We start from the raw sequence: 26,030 nt of genomic DNA, 5'->3' as shown, positions 1-26,030 counted from the left end.
TTAAAGGAATACTCAGAAAACACTGGGGTATCCTACAAATGGACCCAGACCTCAAAGAAGTCATATCCCCCTGGGCACAGGTCACATATAGACGAGGAAGGAGTATAGGAGACAGAGTCACACATAGTCATTTGAAAAGCTCTAGACCTGACCCATGTTGGTTAGATCGAGGGAAAACGAGTGGGTGCTACAAATGCGGACACTGTAAGGCTTGCGCGGCTGTACAAAATACCAAAGAATTTAAGAGTTCATACACAGGAAAAAATTATAAAATAAAGGACTTCATAAATTGCAGTTCTAAAAATGTAGTCTATAAAATTACATGCAGTTGTCCCCGGGACTATATAGGGAAAACCACAAGGGAATGGAGAAGGAGGATCCTGGAACATCTAGGTGACATTAAAAATGATAGAGACAAACCGGTGGCTAGACATGTACATTTAAACCATGGGGGGGATGCAAAATGTCTTAAATTCACAGCCATTGAATTAATTCACCCATCAGTTAGAGGAGGAGATATAGACACAGTAGTTCTCCAAAGGGAATCTAAATGGATATTTAAATTGGATAGCTCTGCACCCCATGGATTAAATGAGAAATTAGACTTCTCTTGTTTCATTTAAAATCTTCAAAGTCTTTCTAACAGTTCATGAAAAATATTTTAATAAATCCGAAAACCCCATAAAATAATTCACACACATCAACGGGCTATTAACAACTTAAATAGTAATCTAATACATTGTTATTGATCACCTTTGCGAAAAAAATATATAAAACTCTTGACGCAAGAAATAGTATTTATGTATGAAGTAATAGATACCATGTTAAAAAACAGATGGTTTACTGCCAAAAATATCTAAATAATAATATATCTAAATATAAGAATAAAAACCCACTCTAGTAGCTCAAATTTGGAATTTATAAACGGGTTTGTAGGGGTTAATGGTATGCAGTTCTCTGTATTTGTTTCCACAGACACTACATCTACACTAGTAGATAAGCCAGACACACCCTCCCCTCTCTCCCAATCTCGGGCAGCACTGGGTCTGATTCACATTGTGAATGCATGCGGTAACGCAAGCTGACTTGCTGTTTGCTGAGGGTGATTTAACTGTCTTTGACAGTTGTTCATGTCCAGCAGCAGCAATCACAGAGGCAGTGGTCCGTGATTGTGGTAGAAGGAGCTGGACAACACGGAGTCACTGACAGACACTACCCAATGGGAGGTGCTCTGGATTCCGTTCTGTATCAGCTTCAACTATGGGGCACTCCCCTGGATACGTCACTGGAGGAGTGCACAATGAGGGAGGGAATAACCTGTATAAAGAGCAACAGAAAACACATGTGGGTGAGGACGTCACACGCCGGAACCAGCGTTTACTCCAGCACGAGGAAACAAGTGCTATGAGGAATCTCTGCCACTGCAGAAGATTGAAACTTCAATACAGCTCCAACTTCATTTGTGCCCCCTGTCAAGGAGGTTATCTGGCCTTATCTCCCCTGAGGAATTCTGGCCATAAGGAAACGCGTCGGGAGAAAATAATGATTGATTGCCTATAATCATATAAAGGAAACAAGTGAGGCTTCCCAGTCCCCAGCCATAAGAACGGAACAGGACTTTAACACACTACGAAACGGGTAGGAGGGGTCATTACCCCACAGAGATTTATATTTATCCTCCTGGGAAATAGATCACTCACATGTTTTGCAACAATTTGGAGCATTTTCTTTAACTCTGCAAAGAAATGATAATATCACCAATATTGAATTGACTTTTTTTTTTTGCATTGAGCACTACATCTCCTGTACAATAAGGAAGATTTTTTTGTAAACAGTCTTGTCCTGGTGTGTCATTTGTTTTACACACTTTTTAAATATGTTACAAGTAAAAGTTACATTTTAAACGAAACTCTAGTCCTATTCCAGTGATTCAATTATAAATTCTTCTAGAGTATACAAAATATCAAGTCCTGCGGTGGAAGGCTTCAAATATACCACTAACACCTTGCTCTAAAGTGGGGGCAGAATCCCCCCTATAGAGCTCTCTGCAGTAAGTCAGACGCTCAGACCCTCCCCCACCCACACTAATCGTTCCATTATAGTGATGTGAGGGCTCTATGGGGTGGATTATTCCAGCCCCATAGAGCCCTCTGCTGTCGGTAAAATGCCCCCCTGCAGTATACTCACGTCCCGGTCCCAGCAAGGCAGGCACTTACCTCGTGGTGCTGGTGCTGCTCGTCGCTCCTCCTGCAGACTTGCTCCTCTCTGGCTGTATGTACTGTGTAAAGCGTCAGAGAGGAGGAGGAGGAGTATTACAGACGTTCGGCGCGTCTGCATGGCCCCTCCCCCCGGTCCAGTCCCGGGCTGAAAATGCCGCCCCCCCCCGTTTGGGTAGGTGGTGCCGCCTGAGGCCGTCGGCTCACCTGGCCTCATGGCAGGTTCGGCACTGCCTACCTGCATATAAGTTTGGAGAGGTATAATGTAATACTGGCGTCTACCAGACGCTCACGAGTGTAAGAGATCACCCAGAAGCGTCTATCTTTAAAGCGCCCGTGTCGAAACCGGATATCCGGTGCCTGGCACGCACAGAAGTGCCTGCGCATGCGCAGTAAAGGGGATAATATCCCCCGGTGGAACGCAAGCTAACCTTGTTGTGATGACGCCCAGAGAGGATATAGCGGCGGCATGTAATGATCTAGCGCTCCTTTATGTAAGTGTGTAGCAAAAAAATTATCAGATACTGTATAGGAATTGGCTAGAACACGGCACAAACAGTCATAGTGGTGGATGTGAGTGAGTTCTGAACATAGTATATTATATAGAAGAACACGGACGAGAGATATAGTTTACCTAAAGTAACAAAAATCATCTGTATATGCTTATGTTGTAATATATGTTAATTGAAAATATATATATTTTTAGTGTAAGTACTATGGAATGGAGATGAAAAATATATATTCATTCATCATATATATGTATTATGATATGAAAAGGACAGTATAATGAAATGTACAGTATAATGAAAATGTATAGGGAAATGTGTCAGTAAACAATGTCAGAAAATAAAATAAAAGGGGTTAGAAAAAATAATAATAAATAAAGAAAAAGTAGGTGAACCGGTTTTATGGTACCTGTATAATAATAATAATAATCTTTATTTATATAGCGCCAACATATTACGCAGCACTTTACAATTTAGAGGGAACATGCAACAAACAATATCAGACATTACATAGTGACAAAGTTCATTTACAATTCAAACCTGGGGAATGAGGACCCTGCTCGCAAGAGCTTACAATCTATGAGGAAATAAGGGAGACACAAAGTGTAACAGTGTTTGTTCTGTACAATGGTCCGGCCATTTTTATACACATGCGGTGGTAACATAAAGCTGCATGAGCCGGTCACCAGCCAGTATCCGTGTATGACGGACATGAAGAGAAGGAGTGTGAGGGAATCTTATTCTGATGACTAATCTAAAAGGACGGCCATGGAAAGGAGTCAGATTAGGGAATGTTATAGGCCTGTCTAAATAGATGTGTTTTCAGGGCACGTTTAAAACTGTGGATATTGGGAATTAATCTGATTGTCTGGGGTAGCACATTCCAGAGGACGGGTGCAGCACGAGAGAAATCTTGGAGACGGGAGTGGGAGGTTCGGATTATGGAGGATTTTAATCTAAGGTCGTTGGCAGAACGTAGAGCCCGAGTAGGGTGGTAGACAGAGATGAGGGAGGAGATGTAAGGAGGTGCAGCACTGTGGAGAGCTTTGTGGGTGAGAGTAATAAGTTTGAATTTTATTCGGAAGGGGATGGGCAACCAGTGCAGTGACTGGCACAGGGTAGAGGCGTTGGTGCAGCGGTTGGTCATAAAGATGAGCCTGGCTGCTGCATTGAGGATAGATTGGAGAGGGGAGAGTTTAGTGAGGGGAAGACCGACTAGTAATGAGTTACAGTAGTCAAGACGAGAGTGAATCAGAGCAACAATGAGAGTTTTGGCGGTTTCCTCCGTAAGAAAAGAGCGGATTCTGGAGATGTTTTTGAGGTGAAAATGACAGGAGCGTGAAAGTGATTGTATGTGAGGAGTAAAGGAAAGATCTGAGTCAAAAATAACTCTGAGACAGCGGGCGTGCTGCTTAGGAGTGATGGTAGTGCCACACACAGAGATGAAGACATCAGGTTTAGGGAGGTTAGTAGATGGTGGGAACACAAGGAGCTCAGTTTTAGAAAGATTCAGTTTCAGATATAGTGAGGACATGATGTTAGAGACAGCGGACAGACAATCACTGGTGTTCTGTATTAGAGCAGGGGTGATGTCACGGGAAGATACATATAATTGGGTGTCATCAGCGTAGAGATGGTACTGGAAGCCAAATCTGCTGATGGTTTGTCCGATAGGGGCTTTGTAGAGAGAAAAGAGAAGCGGACCTAGGACTGATCCCGGAGGAACCCCGATAGCAAGGGGAAGATGAGAAGAGGTGGAACCAGCAAATGACACACTGAATGAGCGGTCAGAGAGATAGGAGGAAAACCAAGAGAGAGCCGCGTCCTTGAGGCCAATAGAGTGGAGCATGTTAAGTAGGAGTTTGTGGTCTACAGTGCCAAAGGCTGCAGAGAGATCCAAAAGAATCAGGAGAGAGGATTTACCGTCCGATTTAGCCGCCAAGAGATCATTTGAGACTTTAGTAAGGGCAGTTTCTGTGGAGTGTTGAGTGCGAAAACCAGATTGTAAGGGTTCTAGAATGGAGTTAGCAGAGAGATAGCGGATAAGGCGAGAGTAGACCAAGCGTTCCAGGAGTTTGGAGATGAAGGGCAGATTAGAGACTGGTCGGTAGTTAGCAGCGCTGGATGGGTCAAGAGTTGTTTTTTTCAGTAATGGGTTTATAATGGCATGTTTAAAAGAGGAGGGAAAGATACCAGAGGAAAGAGAGAGGTTAAATATTTTAGTCAGGTGACCAGTGACAGCTGGGGAGAGGGACTGGAGGAGGTGTGAGGGGACAGGATCACTAGGGCAGGTAGTAGGACGAGAAGAAGAGAGGAGCCTCGAGACTTCTTCAGTTATTGGGTCAAATGCTGAGAGTAAAGAAGAGGGAGTGCGGGAGGGAAGGGGATCGATGTTACTAGGGGACTGGGAGAGAATATCATGCCGGATGTTGTCAATTTTAACTTTAAAATAATTGGCCAGGTCTTCAGCACAGAGATCTGTGATCGGCGTCTGCACTTTAGGACTAAGGAGGGAGTGAAAAGTATCAAAGAGGCGTTTTGGATTATTAGATAGTGTGGAGATGAGAGAAGTGAAATAGACTTGTTTGGCTCGGTGAAGGGCAGAGTTGTAAGTTTTGAGCATAAATTTGTAATGGAGGAAATCTGCATCCAAATGCGATTTTCTCCACGGTCGTTCGGCACATCTCAAGCACCGCTGAAGAAAGCGGAATTGAGGCGTGTGCCAGGGTAGTCGTCGTCTTTGTCGGGTGGTTCGGAGTGTAGGGGGGGGCTGCTTCATCCAATGCATTTTTGAGAGTGTTATTGTAAAGTTTGGCAGCCAGATTGGGACAGGAGAGGCAAGAGATAGGGGACAATGAGGACTGTAGACTGTCTATGAGTTTCACAGTGTTAATGGCATGTAGATTTCTGTATGTCTGATACGTAGGGATGACCTGAGGAGGCAGAGAATATTTGATAGTAAAGGAGAGAAGATTGTGGTCAGAAAGCGGGAGAGGAGAGTTAATAAAGTCAGAAACTGAGCAGAGCCGGAAGAAGAGCAGGTCAAGTGAATGCCCGTCTTCATGTGTAGGAGAGTTAGTAAGTTGTGACAAACCTAGGGACGAGGTTAAAGATAGAAACTGGGAGGCAGATGAGGAGATTGGGTTATCAATGGGGATGTTGAAGTCACCCATGATGAGAGTGGGTGTTTCAGAGGATAGAAATTGTGGAAGCCAGGCAGCAAAATGATCCAGGAATTAGCGGGGTGAGCCTGGGGGGCGGTAGACAACTGCAACTCGGAGGGAGAAAGGGTGAAAGAGTTTGAGGGTGTGGACTTCAAAAGAGGGAAATGTGAGTGAGGGGACCGGGGGAATGACCTGAAAAGTGCAGTGTGGAGAAAGAAGTATACATACTCCTCCACCCTGCCTGTTCTCAGGTCTAGGGGCATGAGAGAACTGGAGACCACCATAAGATAGAGCAGCAGGGGAAGCAGTGTCAGACAGGTGTAGCCATGTTTCTGTAAGAGCCAGGAGGTTGAGAGAGTTAGAAAGGAAGAAGTCATGAATAAAGGTGAGCTTGTTGCACACGGACTGAGAGTTCCAGAGAGCACAGTTAAAAGAGACAGGAGAAGACGTACAAGGAATGGCAAGAAGATTTGCAGGGTTTCTATGTGTGACAGGTAAGTGGTTGAGCTTGGCAGAAGAAAAGGGAGGACCAGGGTTGGGAGAGATGTCCCCTGCAGCTAGTAGCAGGAGAATGGAGAGAGACAGCAGATGGTTCTGTGATTTATGAGAGTGTTTTTTGTGTTGGGCAGTGGGATGGGATGGGTTAAGTTGACTGACGAAAGTGAATAGAGCATGGGAGCTGTACATGGGTGAGGCAAGGAGAGTGGGACTGATGTGGACTGTTTTTTGGCAAGGCCTAAATGGGCGATAGGATTGTAAACCAAGAGCAGCTATAATGATGAGAGCGGTAGCTGGTCGTCAGCTCTTTCTAGCGTGCCTGAGAAAGAAATAAATAAATGTATGACATTAATAACATAAATCGCTGTAATTGACAGAAGGCAAAGACATTATTAGCATAATAAATCGAATTCTCTGTTTAAGCCTTTAGGTGTCAAGGTATCTAACATATGGATCCAATAAGACTCCCGTTGTTTTAATAAGTGTATGTGATTGCCACCCCTCCTAGGTCGTAAGACCTGTTCTATGATTTGAAATCTCAGTTGGGAGATGTTATGATTGGATTTGATAAAATGATCGGGGAGTGGTAACCACGTTTTCTTGCATCTTATTGTGGATTTGTGGCTCGATATTCGATCTCTAATATGTTGGGTTGTTTCACCAACATAAGTCAAGCCACACGGGCATTTGATCAAATAGACAACGAAATTCGAGTCACATGTGAAAAAACCCCTAGCCGGGAAGGTTTTGTTAGTGTGGGGGTGTTGGAACGTGTCCCCCTTAATAATATTAGAACAGCACGAACAGTGTAGACACGGAAATGTGCCATTACGTTTTGTCTGTAGGAAAGTTTGTCTCGGTACTTTAGAAAGGCTGCCAATGTCAGCTCTAATAACACGGTCACGAACATTAGGGGGCCTCTTTGAACACATCATTACTGGATTCCTGAACTCTTCGATCTCAGGGTAGGCGGTATGTAATACCGACCAATGTCTACGTACGCTCTGTAGTCGTTTCGGTATTAAAGGATGGTATGTCAATATTAATGGTAGCCTAGCTTGTTTTGGTCTTCTCACTATAGTCTCATGATTGGTCCCTGTAAATCTATCGAGTTCCTTCAATAGAAGTGGTTTGGGATAACCTCTCTGTTCAAATTTTCTGGACATATTCTGTAATCTCATTTTTTTAGTGTCCACATCCGACACAATCCTAGACACTCGCATGAATTGAGAGCGTGGTAAGGAACAAAGCGTGTTCCTAGGATGGTTACTGCTATAGTGTAGTAAGCTGTTTCTATCTGTGGGTTTTGAATAGAGATCTGAGGTAAGAGATCCCACCTCATCCAGTACAATGATAGTATCCAAAAATGAGATCTTTTCCTTACTGAAATTAAGAGTAAATTTTAATTCATCTCTTACTTGGTTGATATGTAGGACAAAGTCGTCAAGTGATCCCACAGGGCCAACCCAAATGCAAAATATATTGTCTATGTATCTGAACCAGCACAGGGCATGCTGTATAAAGAGAGGATTGTTATACACATATTCCTCTTCAAATAGAGCCATATATGCATTAGCATAGGGTGGGGCTACGTTCGAACCCATGGCTGTTCCGCATGTTTGAACATAGAACACGTCTCCAAATAGAAAAAAAATTTTGTGCAGAATTACTGTAAGTAGCTCAAGGCATAGCGATATTGAATCGGGAGACATAGTAGTAGATTCAAGAAGATGAGTAACAGCTTGAATACCCTTGCCTTCTGTCAATTACAGCGATTTATGTTATTAATGTCATACATTTATTTATTTCTTTCTCAGGCACGCTAGAAAGAGCTGACGACCAGATACAGGTACCATAAAACCGGTTCACCTACTTTTTCTTTATTTATTATTATTTTTTCTAACCCCTTTTATTTTATTTTATTTTCTGACATTGTTTACTGACACATTTCACTATACATTTTCATTATACTGTACATTTCATTATACTGTCCTTTTCATATCATAATACATATATATGATGAATGAATATATATTTTTCATCTCCATTCCATAGTACTTACACTAAAAATATATATATTTTCAATTAACATATATTACAACATAAGCATATACAGATGATTTTTGTTACTTTAGGTAAACTATATCTCTCGTCCGTGTTCTTCTATATAATATACTATGTTCAGAACTCACTCACATCCACCACTATGACTGTTTGTGCCGTGTTCTAGCCAATTCCTATACAGTATCTGATAATTTTTTTGCTACACACTTACATAAAGGAGCGCTAGATCATTACATGCCGCCGCTATATCCTCTCTGGGCGTCATCACAACAAGGTTAGCTTGCGTTCCACCGGATATTATCCCCCTTACTGCACATGCGCCGGCACTTCTGTGCGTGCCAGGCACCGGATATCCGGTTTCGACACGGGCGCTTTAAAGATAGACGCTTCTGGGTGATCTCTTACACTCGTAAGCGTCTGGTAGACGCCAGTATTACATTATACCTCTCCAAACTTATATGCAGGTAGGTTACCCTTTATCTAGATACAACGCCAACAGCTTATTATTTATTATTTATTTATTTATTAATTAATTTAAATGTCTTCCCCACATTAGATACTTACCTACAGGGGCGATAGATCTTTACATGTTTCCACACCTGGACTATATGCAGGTATGACATAATTTGCTATTTTTTCTTGATACAGCCCAGTCTTTTATCTTCTACCTATCTATTTTATTCATTACTCTTTTATTCATTTATCTATTTAAATTTCTCTTCTTATATCTTTATCTTTATCCACCATCGATTTCTATACCGGTATTTTATGGTATGGTCTAGAGAGGTATTTCTACAATACCCCTCCTATTTGATGCCTTTACCATATTTATGTTATACATTATAACTTGTAGAGTTGCATGTTCTTTGGGTCATATCCCCTTTGTATACCTATATATTTCATGTTAAGGAGTCATATCTCTATACGTACTAGACTATCATTATAATGGTCAAATATATGGCATATATCTCACTGCTTATACAGAGTACCATGTATATCATTAATTTTTCTTGTGGACGACTTTTGTATTTTGAACGTCTGTATTTTTATATATATATTATGATTTTTTGTTTTGTCTAAAGTTTGTTATTTTTCTGAGTCAAATATAAATTGTTATATGTTGTTTTGTACTTTTTGTCTCTATCTTGGAGCGAATGTGAGAAAGGCCTTGGTTGGGCCGAAACGTCAAAATTTAATACTTATCGCTTGCATTGAAATCTTTTCTGTTCTGTACATATACTGAACCACGTGGATTGAATGAAAAATAAAAATAAATTATCTTTCCTTGGAATCGACCAAATCATTTGTTTCTAGAGTGCTTACAGGTTTTTCTATATCTCTATATATGTGGAAGTAAACTGCTGTTTGGGCACACTGTAGGGTTCGGAAGGGAGGTAGCGCCATTTGGCTTTTGGAGCGCAGATTTTGCTTGGTAGTAGTTTTGTTTGGAGTTTTACTGGTGTTTCTATTTATAATGTGGGGGCATAAGTAAGCTGGACAGAGTACATATGGGGCATAGTCAGGTGGTATAATAATAGGGTAAAATTTTTTATAAAATTATCCATAGGTGTGTGTTACACAGTGATAAATAATTTCTGCACAGGCCAGTGTCGCGCTGATAAATGTCCTTTCTTATCCCCCTTTTGGTCCACACTCCGCACCTTTGCAGTTTGGGGAATTCTGCTGGGAAGTGTTGTCCTGGTGTAATAAGGGTGCCCTCGCTTCCAGCACGTTTGGGCCCTCCCCTTCCTGGTTCCCTCATTTTAGGGGCCTTGATAATTCACCACTTGAAACAGAAGAAATGTTCCCCTTGGGCTGGCACAACTGCATATTTTTTCTTTCCTGACTTATTGGAGCCTTAACTAATTATATTTTTTGATAGACATAGTGACATGAGGGCTGTTTTTTTGCGGGATGAGCTGTAGTTTTTATTGGTACCATTTCGGGGTACATGCAACTTTTTGATCACCTGTTATCCTTTTTTTGGGAGGCCAGGTGACAAAAAAACAGCAATTCTGACATACTTTTTTAGTTCTTTTTATACAGCGTTCACCATGCGTTATAAATTACATGTTATCTTTGTTCTGCGGGTCAGTCCAATTCCGGCGATACCTAATTTATGGAACTTTTTTATGTTTAACAACTTTTTACACAATAAAATTACTTTTGTAAAGAGAATGTATTTTTTCTGTCGCCAAGTTGTGAGAGCCATAAATTTGTAATTTTCGTCGACGGCGCTGTATGAGGGCTTGTGTTTTGCGAGACGAGTTATAGTTTTTAGAGGTACCATTTTTGGACACGTGACTTTTTGAACACTTTTTATTTAAATTTTTGGAAGACAAAGTGACCAAAAAAACAGCAATTATGGCACTATTTTGAAGTTTTTTTTTTACGGTGTTCACTGTGCGGGATAAATAACATTATATTTTTATAGTTCAGGTCGTTACGGTCGCAGCGATACCAAATATATATGGTTTATTATTTTTTTCAATAATAAAGGACTTGATAAGGGAAAAAGGGCGATTGTGTTTTATTTTATTACTTTAAACTTTTATTTTTACTTTTTTTTACACTTTTCTTTAGTCGCACTAGGAGACTTGAAGCTCCAACTGTTTGATTGATGTTCTAATACATTGCACTACGTATGTAGTGCAATTTATTAGAACTGTCAGTTGTTCACTGACAGCAAGCCAATCAGGCTCCGCCTCCGGAAGGGGCCAAATCGGCTTCTGTAATGGCAGACAGGAAGCCATTGTTAGGCCTCCGGTTGCCATAGTAGCAGTCGCCAGCCTTGCCATCGCATGGCAGGCTGCCGATTTGCTACCTACCGCTAAGATGCATCGATCACATTGGATTGCTACATCAAAGGGGTTAATGGCAGGAATCGAAGCTAGCTCAGGTTCCTGCCGATACATCGGTGTGTCCGCTGTAACATACAGCGGACACCCACTTATGATGACGCCGGCTCTTACTTATAAACCGGAAGCTAAGCCGGCACCAGTCTTGGCCGATACCTCAGGGTGCCAGCTGTAACATACAGCTGCCACGCGGCGGTAATGGTGCTGGCTCAGCTCCTGAGCTAGCTCCATCTCCATCTCCTTCACGTACAGTTACGTGGAATTGAGTTAAAACACCAGTTCCCATCACGTAACTGTATGTGAAAATGCGGGAAGGGGTTAATGCTGGGACTAAGCTCGAGCATTCACCCTAGTGGTCACTGCAAGCCAGGACGGCCGCATGTGCTGGCATCTCCAGGTAGGAAGGCGTCGGCAGGATGAGATTAGTCTGCGGTCTCCGGCCGCAGACGATACCTTGGGGCATTAGAAAGAATTTAGTGTAAAAATACAGTTTTAATAAGAGTCAGCCTATCGGCCATGGTTAACCCCTTCCCGCTACAGCTACTTTTGACCGTCCAGACAGAGCCTCATTTTTCAAATCTGACATGTTTCAATTTATGTGGTAATAACTTCGGAATGCTTTTGCCTATTCAAACGATTCTGAAATTGTTATCTCGTGACACATTGGACTTTTTGTTACTGGCAAAATTTGCTCAATAGATTCAGTATTTAATGGTATAAAACACCAAAATTTAGCAAATAAATTGCAAAAATGTGCATTTTTCTAAATTTAAATGTATCTGCTTGTAAGACAGGCAGTTATACCACACAAAATTGTTGCTAATTAACATCCCCATATGTGTACTTTAGATTTGCATCATTTTTTGAACATCCTTTTATTTTTCTAAGATGTTACAAGGCTTAGAACTTTAGCAGCAATTTCTCACATTGTCAATAAAATTTCAAAAGGCTATTTTTACAGGGGCCAGTTCAGTTGTGAAGTGGCTTTGAGGGCCTTATATATTAGAAACCACCAATAAGTCCCCCATCTTAAAAACTGCACCCCTCAAAGTATTCAAAAACAGCATTTAGAAAGTTTCTTAACCCATTAGACATATCACAGGAATTAAAGCAAAGACGAGGTGAAATTGACAAATTTAATTTTTTTTTTAAAGAAATTCATTGTTAATCAATTTTTTTTGTAACACAGAAAGATTTACTAGAGAACCACAACTCGGGGGCGTGGCTTAGCGGCGTATGTGAGAGGAAGCAGGAACCGGAGCTCCCGCTGCCGATACCCTGGAAATTATCCTGAGACTCCACTATACTAACGCGGACATACCTGTAGTGACAGGGGAGAAGACGGTGATCCTCCAGGTACAATTCTGGAGCTGATTGAAGCTGTTATGACCCGGTCCAGGAAATCTAAGGCGGCAGAGGACGGTGAGCTGGGGCTGCAAGATGGCGCCGACATGTGCTCGTATACAGAGAGCAGAGATGTGAGAGGGGCGGCAGCATCCAGGCTGGAACGCTTTGCTAGGAAGGCCCCTATGAAACCTGAGGCAGCTGGAGGAATGTCGGATGGAGGGAAGGAGCAGGCTGGCCGTTCAGGCTCGAGATATGAGCCGCTGCGAGCACAGATGGAGTCAGAGGAGGAGGAGGAGAATGGAGGAGACGCTCCAGGCGGTTCAGGAGGAGGATTGAATGGAGGCATGCAGAACTTGGACAAGCCGGGCCCACGCTGGCAGATGTTTTTTCGGCGGTAAGCCTGAGTAATACTACGCTGGCTAAGCTTACCTGCCAGGTGGGGGGAATCAAGGAGGATTTGTCTATCATACGTCATGACCTGCAGAAGGTGGCAGAACGCACAACAGCGGTGGAGGGCAGAGTCAGCAACTTAGAAGATGGCATGCTGCCCATGAGACGGGATGTAAATGCGGTGGCGGAGGATGTAAAGTATCTCTTATCTAAAACTGATGATTTGGAGAATCGTTTAAGACTAAATAATGTGAGGATGGTGGGAATCCCTGAAAAAGTGGAAGGGTCTAATCCGGATTCCTTTTTTGAAAAATGGCTATTGGAGGTATTTGGAAAAGAGTCACTGACCCCATTATTTGCAGTGGAAAGAGCTCATAGAGTACCCACACGTCCTGGTCCACCTGGGCGGCCACCTGGTAAAATTGCTCCATTATAAAGATAGAGACATAATTCTTCGACAGGCCCGGGAAAGGCAAGATATTCGGGTGAACGGTGTGAAGGTGTCTTTTTATCCGGATTTCTCTGCAGAAGTCCAGAAGCGGAGGATGCAGTTTCTGGACATAAAAAGGCGGCTGAGGAATCATCGGGTTCCATATTCTATGCTGTATCCTGCAAAGCTTCGGGTGGCGGCATTGGGATCAGTACAATTCTTTGAAAGCCCGAAAGATGCACTCAGATGGCTGGACAGTCATGATGATAGCCTACGGCATAATCGTGAGGAAGCGGCGGCGTGATCAACAGGCGGATGGCTAAAGAAGGGACTCTGCTATGAAAGGAAGAAGATGAGTTACATGAGGGCATAAGGCCTTGTTTTTTATGCAGTTTTATGTTGGTCTAAAGTTAGGCTGCAGTTCATGTGTCATTGATGGTTGGAGGGGAGGGAAGTGCTGTCAGTTCAAAGGCAGACTGAGATGATGGAGTCATTAACAATACTAATTGTTTATTGAGGAGGAGGTAGCGGGAAGCTCTTGGTTCTGAGATTAACACTGTAAGAGGAAAAGAATGTGTTTTTGCAAAGTGAGTAGGAAGCTGTATGGTCATAGAGGTGAAGTTTTCTTAACCAGCCCGGGCCCTCTTAGGAGGGTATGTTTATGGATAGTTGGGGGGGTTAGGGTGGGGGGAGGGGAGAAGTTTTGGAGGGAAAGGGAGTTTGCAACGCAGTACACTCAGATAGCCACTGGAGGTAATAGGAATAGCCACTGTCAAAAGCAAGAAACGTCCAGATGGGGGGTAGGGTAAATCTGTTGTCCTGGAATGTGAGAGGTATGGGGGAGATAGCTAAAAGGCGGGCTATATTTGATTACTTGAAAGGGCAGTCCGCTGGAGTGATGGGCCTACAGGAAACTCATCTCACTGCTGATACGGTGCAACAGATACATAGAGTATGGATACGGCACAGCTTTCATTCTTTTCATTCTACATACTCGAGGGGGGTTAGCCTCCTAGTGCATAGAGATGTACCGTTTAGCTGTTTAGATTCCTTTAAAGATAGGGATGGGAGATATGTTGGGGTGCATTGTAAATTGTTTAATTGGGAATGTATACTTGTGGTGATGTATGTGCCTCCCCCGTACTCTGTGGTACCAATGAGAGAGGTGTTGGAGAAACTGGCTGGCTGGCCCATGATACCGACCATATTGATGGGAGACTTTAATAATATAATGGATAAAGGGTGGGATAAATTTCCAAACGGGGGGGGGGGGGGAGAGATGTTTGTCTGACAAGGTTTGGTAAATACATGACGGAAGTTGGGCTCACGGATATCTGGCGGGCAAAGTGGCCGTCTACTACGCAATACTCGTGTGTTTCATCTACGTATGGATCGCTGTCCAGAATAGATTTAATGTTTAATAATGGAATAGGGATGGAATGTGTGGAGGGGGTGGAATATTTGTCACGATCGCTGTCTGATCATTCTCCAATGTTGCTAAAGCTCCGAACAGGTGTACAGACGGGGGGGCTGAGAATGCACTGGAGGCTCAACCCATTTTGGATACGCTTGGTGGGGGAGGAGACCATAACCATGAGCCTGAGAGAATACTTCTAATTTAATAAGGGTACGGTTCCTACAGATATACTGTGGGATGCTATGAAGGCGAATATAAGAGGGGTGTATATAAGGGAGATTACCCACATAAAAACTAAGACAAGGCAAATAGGTCAGCATTTGACGGACCGGGTGACAATAACGGAGGCGAGCCACGTAACCAATAATAATGCGGAAACTTTAGCACAATGGAAGGCGGCTCAAAAATTGCTTAGGGAACATCAGATGGAGCAGGCAGCTAATAAAAGATTATTTCTACAACAAAAATACTATGAGGAGGGCGAGATGACAGGCAGATTGTTAGCAAATATCGCACGGCCGGCGCGGGAGAGTGCGTTCATACATCAGTTAAGGACAGCAAGTGGGGCTCTGGTGGAGGAAACAGGAGATATATTAGGGGTGTTGACATCATTTTATAAGGAACTATATCGCACTAAGGTGGACTATCCGGAGGATCTTCTGTCAGAATATCTGGCAGAAATGACGTGGGTTACTTTGGGAGAGGAAGAGAAGGAGGGGTTGGAGGAGTCAATTACTTTAGAGGAAATACAGGAGGCGGTGAGCTCTATGGCGAATGAAAAGGCCCCAGGGATAGATGGTATACCCACTGAACTGTATAAGACATATGGAGAGACGGTTCTGCCAGAGTTACTGGAGGTGTTCCAGGATAGTTTCGCCAGAGGGCGTTTACCGCAGACAATGTATGAAGCTGCTATAGTTGTGATTCCTAAAGATGGGAAAGATCGAACGCAACCTGACTCTTACAGACCGATATCTCTGTTGACTACAGACATAAAAATCTTAGCTAAAGTACTAGCTAATAGGTTGTCGCGCGTAGTGACTACAATAGTAGGGATGGATCAGTCAGGATTTATGCCAGCACGTTCTACAGCAGTTAACTTACGTAGACTATTCTTAAATTTGCAGACAGATGCCCCGGATATGAGGTGTAGAGCAGTGTTGTCGTTAGATGCCGCCAAGGCGTTCGATAGTGTGGAATGGAACTACTTATGGGCTGTATTGGAGCGGATTGGCTTTGGAAGGAATTTTATTAAGTGGGTACAATTACTGTATAAGGAACCGGTGGCTCGGATCAGAGCAAATGGAAGGATGTCGGACTCTTTTAGGTTGGAGAGGGGGACGAGACAGGGGTGCCCACTTTCTCCGTTACTGTTTGCGCTAGCGATTGAGCCACTAGCAAATATGGTAAGACAGCATCCGGGGATAGAAGGGTTTCGCTGTGGAGAGTTGGAGGAGCGTATAGCACTATACGCGGACGATATTCTGCTGTTCCTGGGGGAGATAGATCATTCACTGCCAGTGATAATGGCGATATTGGAGAGGTTTGGCAGGTTTTCAGGGTTAAAAATTAATTGGAATAAGTCGGCGTTGTTACCACTCCAGCCAGTGAATACACCATTGATGATTGGAGGAACTGAAGTGCCGTGTGTACGGAAATTTAAATATCTGGGGATTACGGTATCAGCAAGGGTGCAGGACTTTGTCAAGTTGAACGTGATACCATTAATGAATAAATTGGCAGATAGGACCAAAGTCTGGCTTGGGTTGCCGCTGTCAGCACTGGGACGAGCAAACCTCATCAAAATGATTCTGATGCCCCAGGTTCTCTATATTCTGCACAATGCCCCAATGTGGTTACCTAAATACTGGTTCAGGAGAATACATAATTTGTTTAGAGACTTAGTGTGGAAAAGGGGGGTCCCCAGGATAAAAATGGAAAAGCTACAATTACCAGCAGAACAGGGGGGGTTAGCTATTCCGAATGCGTGGATATATTATCTAGCAGCCCAAATACAACACTTTAAAGGATGGAAGAACAGGGAGGAATGGAACTCCAGTGGGAAACTGGTATACTATCTGGGTCAAAGAACGAATTTATTAGAGGCCATGGAGTCGCATAAATTACGGAGGGAGGCGAGAGGGAAACCGACTCTGCTACTATTACATAAAGTTTGGTGGGAAAGTAAGAAGATATTGGGGATTGCAGGATGCTCCAACTATATGCCTTTATGGGATAATCCTTATCTATGGGAGGTTACTATTTTGAAGGATTTCAGGATTGGGAACAAGCAGGGATTAGATATGTGCACCAGATATATGAAGGAGGTACTCTTAAGCTGTTTGCGCAGCTACAGGAAGAGTTTGGACTCTCACATAGGCGGTTCTATCAATATCTTCAGCTCAGGCATGCGATGCAGACACAAGAGAGGCTGGTGGATTTGAGTTGCTCCACTATGGGAGGGATGGAACGAGTGCTGGAGGCCCAGGACACTAAGGGGCTTATTTCGGTGCTATATAGTATGCTACTTACTAAATTCCTAGGAGATCCGTTGGTAGAGACTAGACGAAAATGGGAAGAGGATGTAGGGACGATAGCGGATGAAGAATGGGAGGAATTAATCGGATCGCCCAAAATAATCTCTATTAGTGTGGCACACAGGAGGTCGCAACTCTTTCTGCTGCATAGGGTGTATAGGACACCTAAGGTGCTGTGGCAAATGCGAATTAGAACAACAAAAGAGTGTCCCAGATGTATGTTTGATGGAGCAGATATAAAGCATATGTTTTGGAGTTGCCCAAAGCTGAATATATATTGGAAAGCAGTTAAGGGAATGGTATCTAGAGTATATGGTAGAGATTTCCCACTGGAACCTAAGATCTTTTTATTGGGTTGTATGGGGGAGGAAGGAGGAGATGGGGTAGAATTACTGGCTATAAAAAAGGTTCTGTACCATGCTAGGAAATTAATTGCAAAATATTGGTTGCAGGCGGATCCCCCGGAGGTGGCTGAGCTAGTTGGATATGTTAACCACACGGTATCACTGGAACACCGAATATGCATAAATATGAGAAGCAATGGAGTAAATGGGTGAACACCTATAGTAATTTGACACATTAGATGGGATTTGAAGGTGGACTGACGCATATATATGTGTAAAGTATGGTGAAATCACGGGCAGGCATACAGGAAGGAGGGAAGAGGTGGAGGGACTTGGCGAATCAAGGAACAGAGGAGGTACTGCGAAAGGGGAGGGGAGTTCGGGGGTTAGGGTTAGGGAAAGGGATATATATACTGGTACAACTAATGATGATGAAAGGCAAAGTGTAATGTAAATTACAGGAATTTTGTTCTAAGCACAAGATGTTATGTTGGTACTTTGCTTTTTTTTCCTGTTGACTGATTCTTTGTACCTTATCAGAAATGAAAAGGATGTATAATTCATGTTGTATTTTCAATAAAAACTTGTCTGATTTAAAAAAAAAAGAGAACCACAACTCAATATTTATTGCACAGATTCTGCAGTTTTAGGAAATATCCCACATGTGGCCCTAGTGTGCTTATGGACTGAAGCATAGGCCTCAGAAGCAAAGGTGCAGCTAGTGAATTTTAGGGCCTCCTTTTTATTAGAATATATTTTATACACCATGTCAGGTTTGAAGAGCTCTTGAGTTGTCAAAACAGTAGAAATCCCCCACAAGTGACCCCATTTTGGAAACTACACCCCTTAACGAAATGATCTAGGGGTATAATGAGCATTTTGACCACACAGGTTTTTTGGCAGAAATTATTGGAAGTAGGCCATCAAAATAAAAATCTACATTATTTTCAAATAAAATGTAGATTTAACAAAAAAAAATTCATTTTCACAAGGACTAAAGGAGAAAAAGTACAACAACATTTGTGAAACAATTTCTCCAGAGTAAAACAATACCCCATATATGGTCAGAAATGGCTGTTTGGATACACGGCAGGGGAAAGAAGGGAAAGAGCACCATTTGGCTTTTGGAGCTCAAATTTAGCAGGAATGGTTTGCGGAGGCCATCTCGCATTTGCAAAGCCCCTGAGGGGACAAAACAGTGGAAACCCCCACAAGTGATCCCATTTTGGAAACTACACCCCTTAAAGAAATTATCTAGGGGTATAGTAAGCATTTTGACCCCACAGGGTTTTGTAGAAATAATTGGAATTAGGCCATGAAACTGAAAATCTAACTTTTTTCTAATAAAATGTAGGTTTAGCTAATTTTTTTCATTTCCACAAGGACTAAAGAAGAAAAAGCACCACCACATTTGTAAAGCAATTTTTCCCAAGTAAAACAATACCTCATATGTGGTCTCAAATGGCTGTTTGGACATAAGGCAGGGCTCAGAAGGGAAAGAGCACCATTTGGCTTTTGGAGCTCAAATTTAGCATGAATGGTTTGCGGAGGCCATGTCACATTTCCAAAGCCCCTGAGGGGACAAAACAGTGGAAACCCCCACAAGTGACCCCATTTTGGAAACTACACTCCTTGCGGAAATTATCTAGGGTTATAGTGAGCATTTTGACCCCGCAGGTTTTTTGCAGAAATTATTGGAATTAGGCCGTGAAAATTAAAACCTACATTTGTTTTAAATAAAAGGTAGGAATAGCTATTTATTTTTTTTCATTTCCACAAAGGACTAAAGGTGAAAAAGCATCACAAATTTTTTAAAGCTATTTCTCTTGAGTAAAACAATACCCCATGTGTGTTAATAAATAGCAGTTTGAACACACAGCAGAGCTCAGAACGGAGAGAGCACCATTTGGCTTTTGGAGCTCAAATTTAGTAGGAATGGTTTGCGGAGGCCATGTTGCATTTGCACAAGTGACCGCATTTTGGAAACTACACCCCTTGAGGAAATTATCTAGGGGTACAGTGAGCATTTTGACCCCACAGTTTTTTTGCAGAAATGATTGGAAGTAGACCGTGAAAATGAAAATGTACATTTTTCAAATAAAATGTAGGTTTAGCTAATTTTTTTTCATTTCCACAAGGACTAAAGTAGAAATAGCACCAAAAACCTTTTTACCGCAATTTCTCCCGAGTAAAACAATACCCTATATTTAGTCATAAACGGCTGTTTGGACACACAGCAGGGCTCAGAACGGAAAGATCACCATTTGGATTTTGGAGCTCAAATTTAGCAGGAATGGTTTGCGGAGGCCATGACGCATTTGCAAAGCCCCTGAAGGGACAAACAACAGAAACCCCCCACAAGTGAACGCATTTTGGAAACTACACCCCATGAGGAAATTATCTAGGGGTGCAGTGAGTATTTTGACCCCACAGGTTTTTTGCAAAAATTATTGGAACTAGACCGTGAAAATCAAAATCTAAATTTTTTCAAATAAAATGTAGGTTTAGCTAATTTTTTTCATTTCCACAAGGACTAAAGTAGAAATAGCACCAAAAACGTTTGTCCCACAATTTCTCCCGAGTAAACCAATACCCTATATTTAGTCATAAACGGCTGTTTGGACACAGGGCAGGGTTCAGAAGGGAAAGAGCACCATTTGGAGTTCAGATTACGCTGGAATGGTTTGCGGAGGCCATATAGCATTTGCAAAGCCCCTGAAAGAACAAAACAATGGAAACCCCCACAAATGACCCCATTTTGAAAACTACACCCCTTGAGCAAATTATCTACGGGTATAGTGAGAATTTTGACCCCACAGGGTGTTGCAGAAATTATTGGAATTAGGCCAACAAAATGAAAATCAACATTTTTTTCAAATAAAATGTAGGTTTAACAATTTTTTTTTTCTTTTCACAAGGACTAAAGGAGAAAAATCACCACAACATTTGTAAAGACATTTTTCCCAAATAAAAAAATACCCCATATGTGGTCATAAACGGCTGTTTGGACACACGGCAGGGCTCAGAAGGGAAAGAGCACCATTTGGATTTTGGAGCTCAAATTTAGCAGAAATGGTTTGCGGAGGCCATGTCGCATTTGCAAAGCCCCTGAGTGGCCAAAACAGTAGAAACCCCCCAAAAGTGACCTCATTTTGGCAACTACACCCCTTGAGGAAATTATCTAGGTGTATAGTGAGCATTTTGACTCCTCAGGTTTTTTTTATTATTATTATTATTATTATTATTTAATTATTGGAATTAGGCAGTGAAAATTAAAATATTTTTTAAATAAAATGTAGGATTATTTATTTTTAAATTTCCACAAGGACTAAAGGAGAGAAAGCACCACAACATTTGGAAAGCAATTTCTCCCGAGTAAAACAATACCCAATGTGTGATCATAAACGGCTGTTTGGACACATCACAGGGCTCAGAAAGGAAAGAGCACCATTTGGCTTTTGAAGCTCAAATTTAGCAGAAATGTAGCATTTGCAAAGCCCCTGAAAGGACAAAACAGTGAAAACAGCCCACAAGTGACCCCATTTTGGAAACTACACCCCTTGAGGAAAATATCTAGGGTTATAGTGAGCATTTTGATCCCACAGGTTTTTTGCAGAAATTATTGGAAATAGACTGTGAAAATTAAAAGCTAAATTTTTTCAAATAAAATGTAGGTTTAGCTAATTGTTTTTAATTTCCACAAGAACTAAAGTAGAAATAGCACCAAAAAATTTGTACCGCAATTTCTCCTGAGTAAAACAATACCCTATATTTAGTCATAAACGGCTATTTGGACACAGGGCAGAGTTCAGAAAGGAAAGAGCACCATTTGGAGTTCAGATTTCGCTGGAATAGTTTGCGGAGGCCATGTCGCATTTGCAAAGCCACTGAGTGGCCAAAACAGTAGAAACCCCCCACAAGTTACCTAATTTTGGAAACTACACCCCTTGAGGAAATGATCTAGTGGTATAGTGAGCATTTTGACCACACAGGTTTTTTGCAAAAATTATTGGAATTAGGCTGTGAAAATGAAATCTACATTTTTTCAGAGAAAATTTAGGTTTTGTTAATTATTTTTAATTTCCAGAAGGACTAAAGGAGAAAAAGCACCACAACATTTGTAAAGCAATTTCTCCCGAGTAAAACAATACCCCATATGTTGTCATAAACAGCTGTTTGGACACACGGCAGGGCTCAGAACGGAAAGAGCACCATTTGGCTTTTGGAGCTCAAATTTAGCAGGAATGGTTTGCGGAGGCCATGTCGCATTTGCAAAGCCCCTGAAGGTCAAAAGCCATAGAAATCCCCCACAAGTGACCCCATTTTGGAAACTACTCCCCTTGAGGAGATTATCTAGGGCTATAGTGAGCATTTTGACCCCACAGCGTTTTTGCAGAAATTATTGGAATTAAGCCGTGAAAATGAAAATCTACATTTTTTCAAATAAAATGTAGGTTTAGCTAATTATTTTTCATTTCCACACGGACTAAAGGAGGAAAAGCACCACAATGTTTGAAAAGCAATTTCTCCTGAGTAAAACAATACCCCATATGTGGTCATAAACGGCTGTTTGGACACACGGCAGGGCTCAGAAGGGAAAGAGCACCATTTGGCTTTCGGAGCTTAAATTTAGCAGAAATGGTGTGTGGAGGCCATCTCGCATTTGCAAAGCCCCTGAGAGGACAAAACAGTGGAAACCCCCCGCAAGTGGTCCCATTTTGGAAACTACACCACTTGAGGAAATTATCTAGTGGTATAGTGGGCATTTTGACAACACAGATGTTTTGCAGAAATTATTGGAAGTAAGCCGTGAAAATTCAAATCTACATTTTTTCAAATAAAATGTAGGTTTAGCTAATTGTTTTTCATTTCCACAAGGACTAAAAGAGAAAAAGCACCACAACTTTTGTAAAGCAATCTCTCCCGAGTAAAACAATACTCCATATGTGGACATAAATGGCTGTTTGGACACACGGCAGGGCTCAGAAGGGAAAGAGCACCATTTGGCTTTTGGAGCTCAAATTTAACAGGATTGGTTTGCGGAGGCCATGTCACATTTGCAAAGCCCCTGAAGGGACAGAAACAGTGGAAACCCTCCACAAGTGATCCCATTTTGTAAACTACACCCCTTGAGGAAATTATCTAGGGGTATAGTGAGCATTTGACCACACAGGTTTTTTGCAAAAATTATTGGAATTAGGTCGTAAAAATGAAATCTAAATTTTTTCAGAGAAAATGTAGGTTTTGTTAATTATTTTTAATTTCCACAAGGACTAAAAGAGAAAAAGCACCACAACATTTGTAAAGCAATCTCTCCCAAGTAAAACAATACCCCATATGTGGTCATAAACAGCTATTTGGACACACGGCAGGGCTCAGAACGGAAAGAGCACCATTTGGCTTTTGGAGCTCAAATTTAGCAGGAATGGTTTGCGGGGGCCATTTTGCATTTTCAAAGCCCCTGAAGGTCAAAAGCAGTAGAAATTCCCCACAAGTGACCCCATTTTGGAAACTACTCCCCTTGAGGAAATTATCTAGGGCTATAGTGAGCATTTTGACCCCACAGGGTTTTTGCCAAAATTATTGGAATTAAGCCGTGAAAATGAAAATCTAAATTTTTCAAATAAAATGTCGGTTTAGCTATTTGTTTTTTACTTTCCACAAGAACTAAAGGAGAAAAAGTACCCCAACATCTGTAAAGCATGTGACTTTTTGAACACTTTTTATTTCAATTTTTGGAAGACAAAGTGACCAAAAAAACAGCAATTATGGCACTATTTTTATGTTTTTTTTTTTACGGTGTTCACTGTGCGGGATAAATAACATTATATTTTTATAGTTAAGTTCGTTACGGTCGCAGCGATACCAAATATATATGGTTTATTATTTTTTTCAATAATAAAGGACTTGATAAGGGAAAAAGGGCGATTGTGTTTTATTTTATTACTTTAAACTTTTATTTTTACTTTTTTTTACACTTTTCTTTAGTCGCACTAGGAGACTTGAAGCTCCAACTGTTTGATTGATGTTCTAATACATTGCACTACGTAAGTAGTGCAATTTATTAGAACTGTCAGTTGTTCACTGACAGCAAGCCAATCAGGCTCCGCCTCCGGAAGGGGCCAAATCGGCTTCTGTAATGGCAGACAGGAAGCCATTGTTAGGCCTCCGGTTGCCATAGTAGCAGTCGCCAGCCTTGCCATCGCATGGCAGGCTGCCGATTTGCTACCTACCGCTAAGATGCATCGATCACATTGGATTGCTACATCAAAGGGGTTAATGGCAGGAATCGAAGCTAGCTCAGGTTCCTGCCGATACATCGGTGTGTCCGCTGTAACATACAGCGGACACCCACTTATGATGACGCCGGCTCAGCTTATAAACCGGAAGCTAAGCCGGCACCAGTCTTGGCCGATACCTATGGGTGCCAGCTGTAACATACAGCTGCCACGCGGCGGTAATGGTGCTGGCTCAGCTCCTGAGCTAGCTCCATCTCCATCTCCTTCACGTACAGTTACGTGGAATTGAGTTAAAACACCAGTTCCCATCACGTAACTGTATGTGAAAATGCGGGAAGGGGTTAATGCTGGGACTAAGCTCGAGCATTCACCCTAGTGGTCACTGCAAGCCAGGACGGCCGCATGTGCTGGCATCTCCAGGTAGGAAGGCGTCGGCAGGATGAGATTAGTCTGCGGTCTCCGGCCGCAGACGATACCTTGGGGCATTAGAAAGAATTTAGTGTAAAAATACAGTTTTAATAAGAGTCAGCCTATCGGCCATGGTTAACCCCTTCCCGCTACAGCTACTTTTGACCGTCCAGACAGAGCCTCATTTTTCAAATCTGACATGTTTCAATTTATGTGGTAATAACTTCGGAATGCTTTTACCTATTCAAACGATTCTGAAATTGTTATCTCGTGACACATTGGACTTTTTGTTACTGGCAAAATTTGCTCAATAGATTCAGTATTTAATGGTATAAAACACCAAAATTTAGCAAATAAATTGCAAAAATGTGCATTTTTCTAAATTTAAATGTATCTGCTTGTAAGACAGGCAGTTATACCACACAAAATTGTTGCTAATTAACATCCCCATATGTGTACTTTAGATTTGCATCATTTTTTGAACATCCTTTTATTTTTCTAAGATGTTACAAGGCTTAGAACTTTAGCAGCAATTTCTCACATTGTCAATAAAATTTCAAAAGGCTATTTTTACAGGGGCCAGTTCAGTTGTGAAGTGGCTTTGAGGGCCTTATATATTAGAAACCACCAATAAGTCCCCCATCTTAAAAACTGCACCCCTCAAAGTATTCAAAAACAGCATTTAGAAAGTTTCTTAACCCATTAGACATATCACAGGAATTAAAGCAAAGACGAGGTGAAATTGACAAATTTCATTTTTTTTTAAAGAAATTCATTATTAATCCATTTTTTTTGTAACACAGAAAGATTTACTAGAGAACCACAACTCAATATTTATTGCACAGATTCTGCAGTTTTAGGAAATATCCTACATGTGGCCCTAATGTGCTTATGGACTGAAGCATAGGCCTCAGAAGCAAAGGTGCACCTAGTGAATTTTAGGGCCTCCTTTTTATTAGAATACCGTATATGTCGGCGTATAAGACGACCGAGCGTATAAGACGACCCCCAACTTTTACCCTTAAAATATAGAATTTAAGATATACTCACCATTTCGTGCAGGAGCGCTTCACTATGGCCATCGGCGGCAGGACCCAGGACTCTCTGTCTCTTTGAACTCGCGCATGCGCAGATAGGCTGCTTCATCGCGCGAGATCTGAGAGGCAGGGAATGAGAGGAAAGGGCGGGCCAGAGGATCTTACAGAGATGTTCCCTGGCGGCTAATACCGGCTTCCCTCAGATCCGTGGCGGATTCCGTGCATCCCGGGAGCCTGTGTACCGGACTTCAGGCTCACAAGGTAACACACAACCTGTGTGTAGACAATATGTAGACTAGGGATGTCACGATACCAGAATTTGGACTTCGATACCGATACTTCGTTTAGTATTGCGATTTCGATACCAATTTCGATACTTTTGCCAACAGTAATAAAAAAAAAATTCTTCCGTTTTCTGATGTGAGGCGCGACGTGTGATGAATTTTGAACGCGCCTCACATTAATAGTAATTAATCCCATCATGTTTCTCAGTCATATTGGGTTAATGTGCAAGGTACATGATGGGGTTAATTACTATTAATGTGAGGAACATGGAGGGTAAATTCATCGCACCT

This window comes from Rhinoderma darwinii, chromosome 3, assembly GCF_050947455.1.
Source record: "Rhinoderma darwinii isolate aRhiDar2 chromosome 3, aRhiDar2.hap1, whole genome shotgun sequence".
In the NCBI taxonomy this organism is placed as follows: Eukaryota; Metazoa; Chordata; class Amphibia; order Anura; family Rhinodermatidae; genus Rhinoderma; species Rhinoderma darwinii.
Note: the sequence above shows the minus strand (reverse complement) of the source record.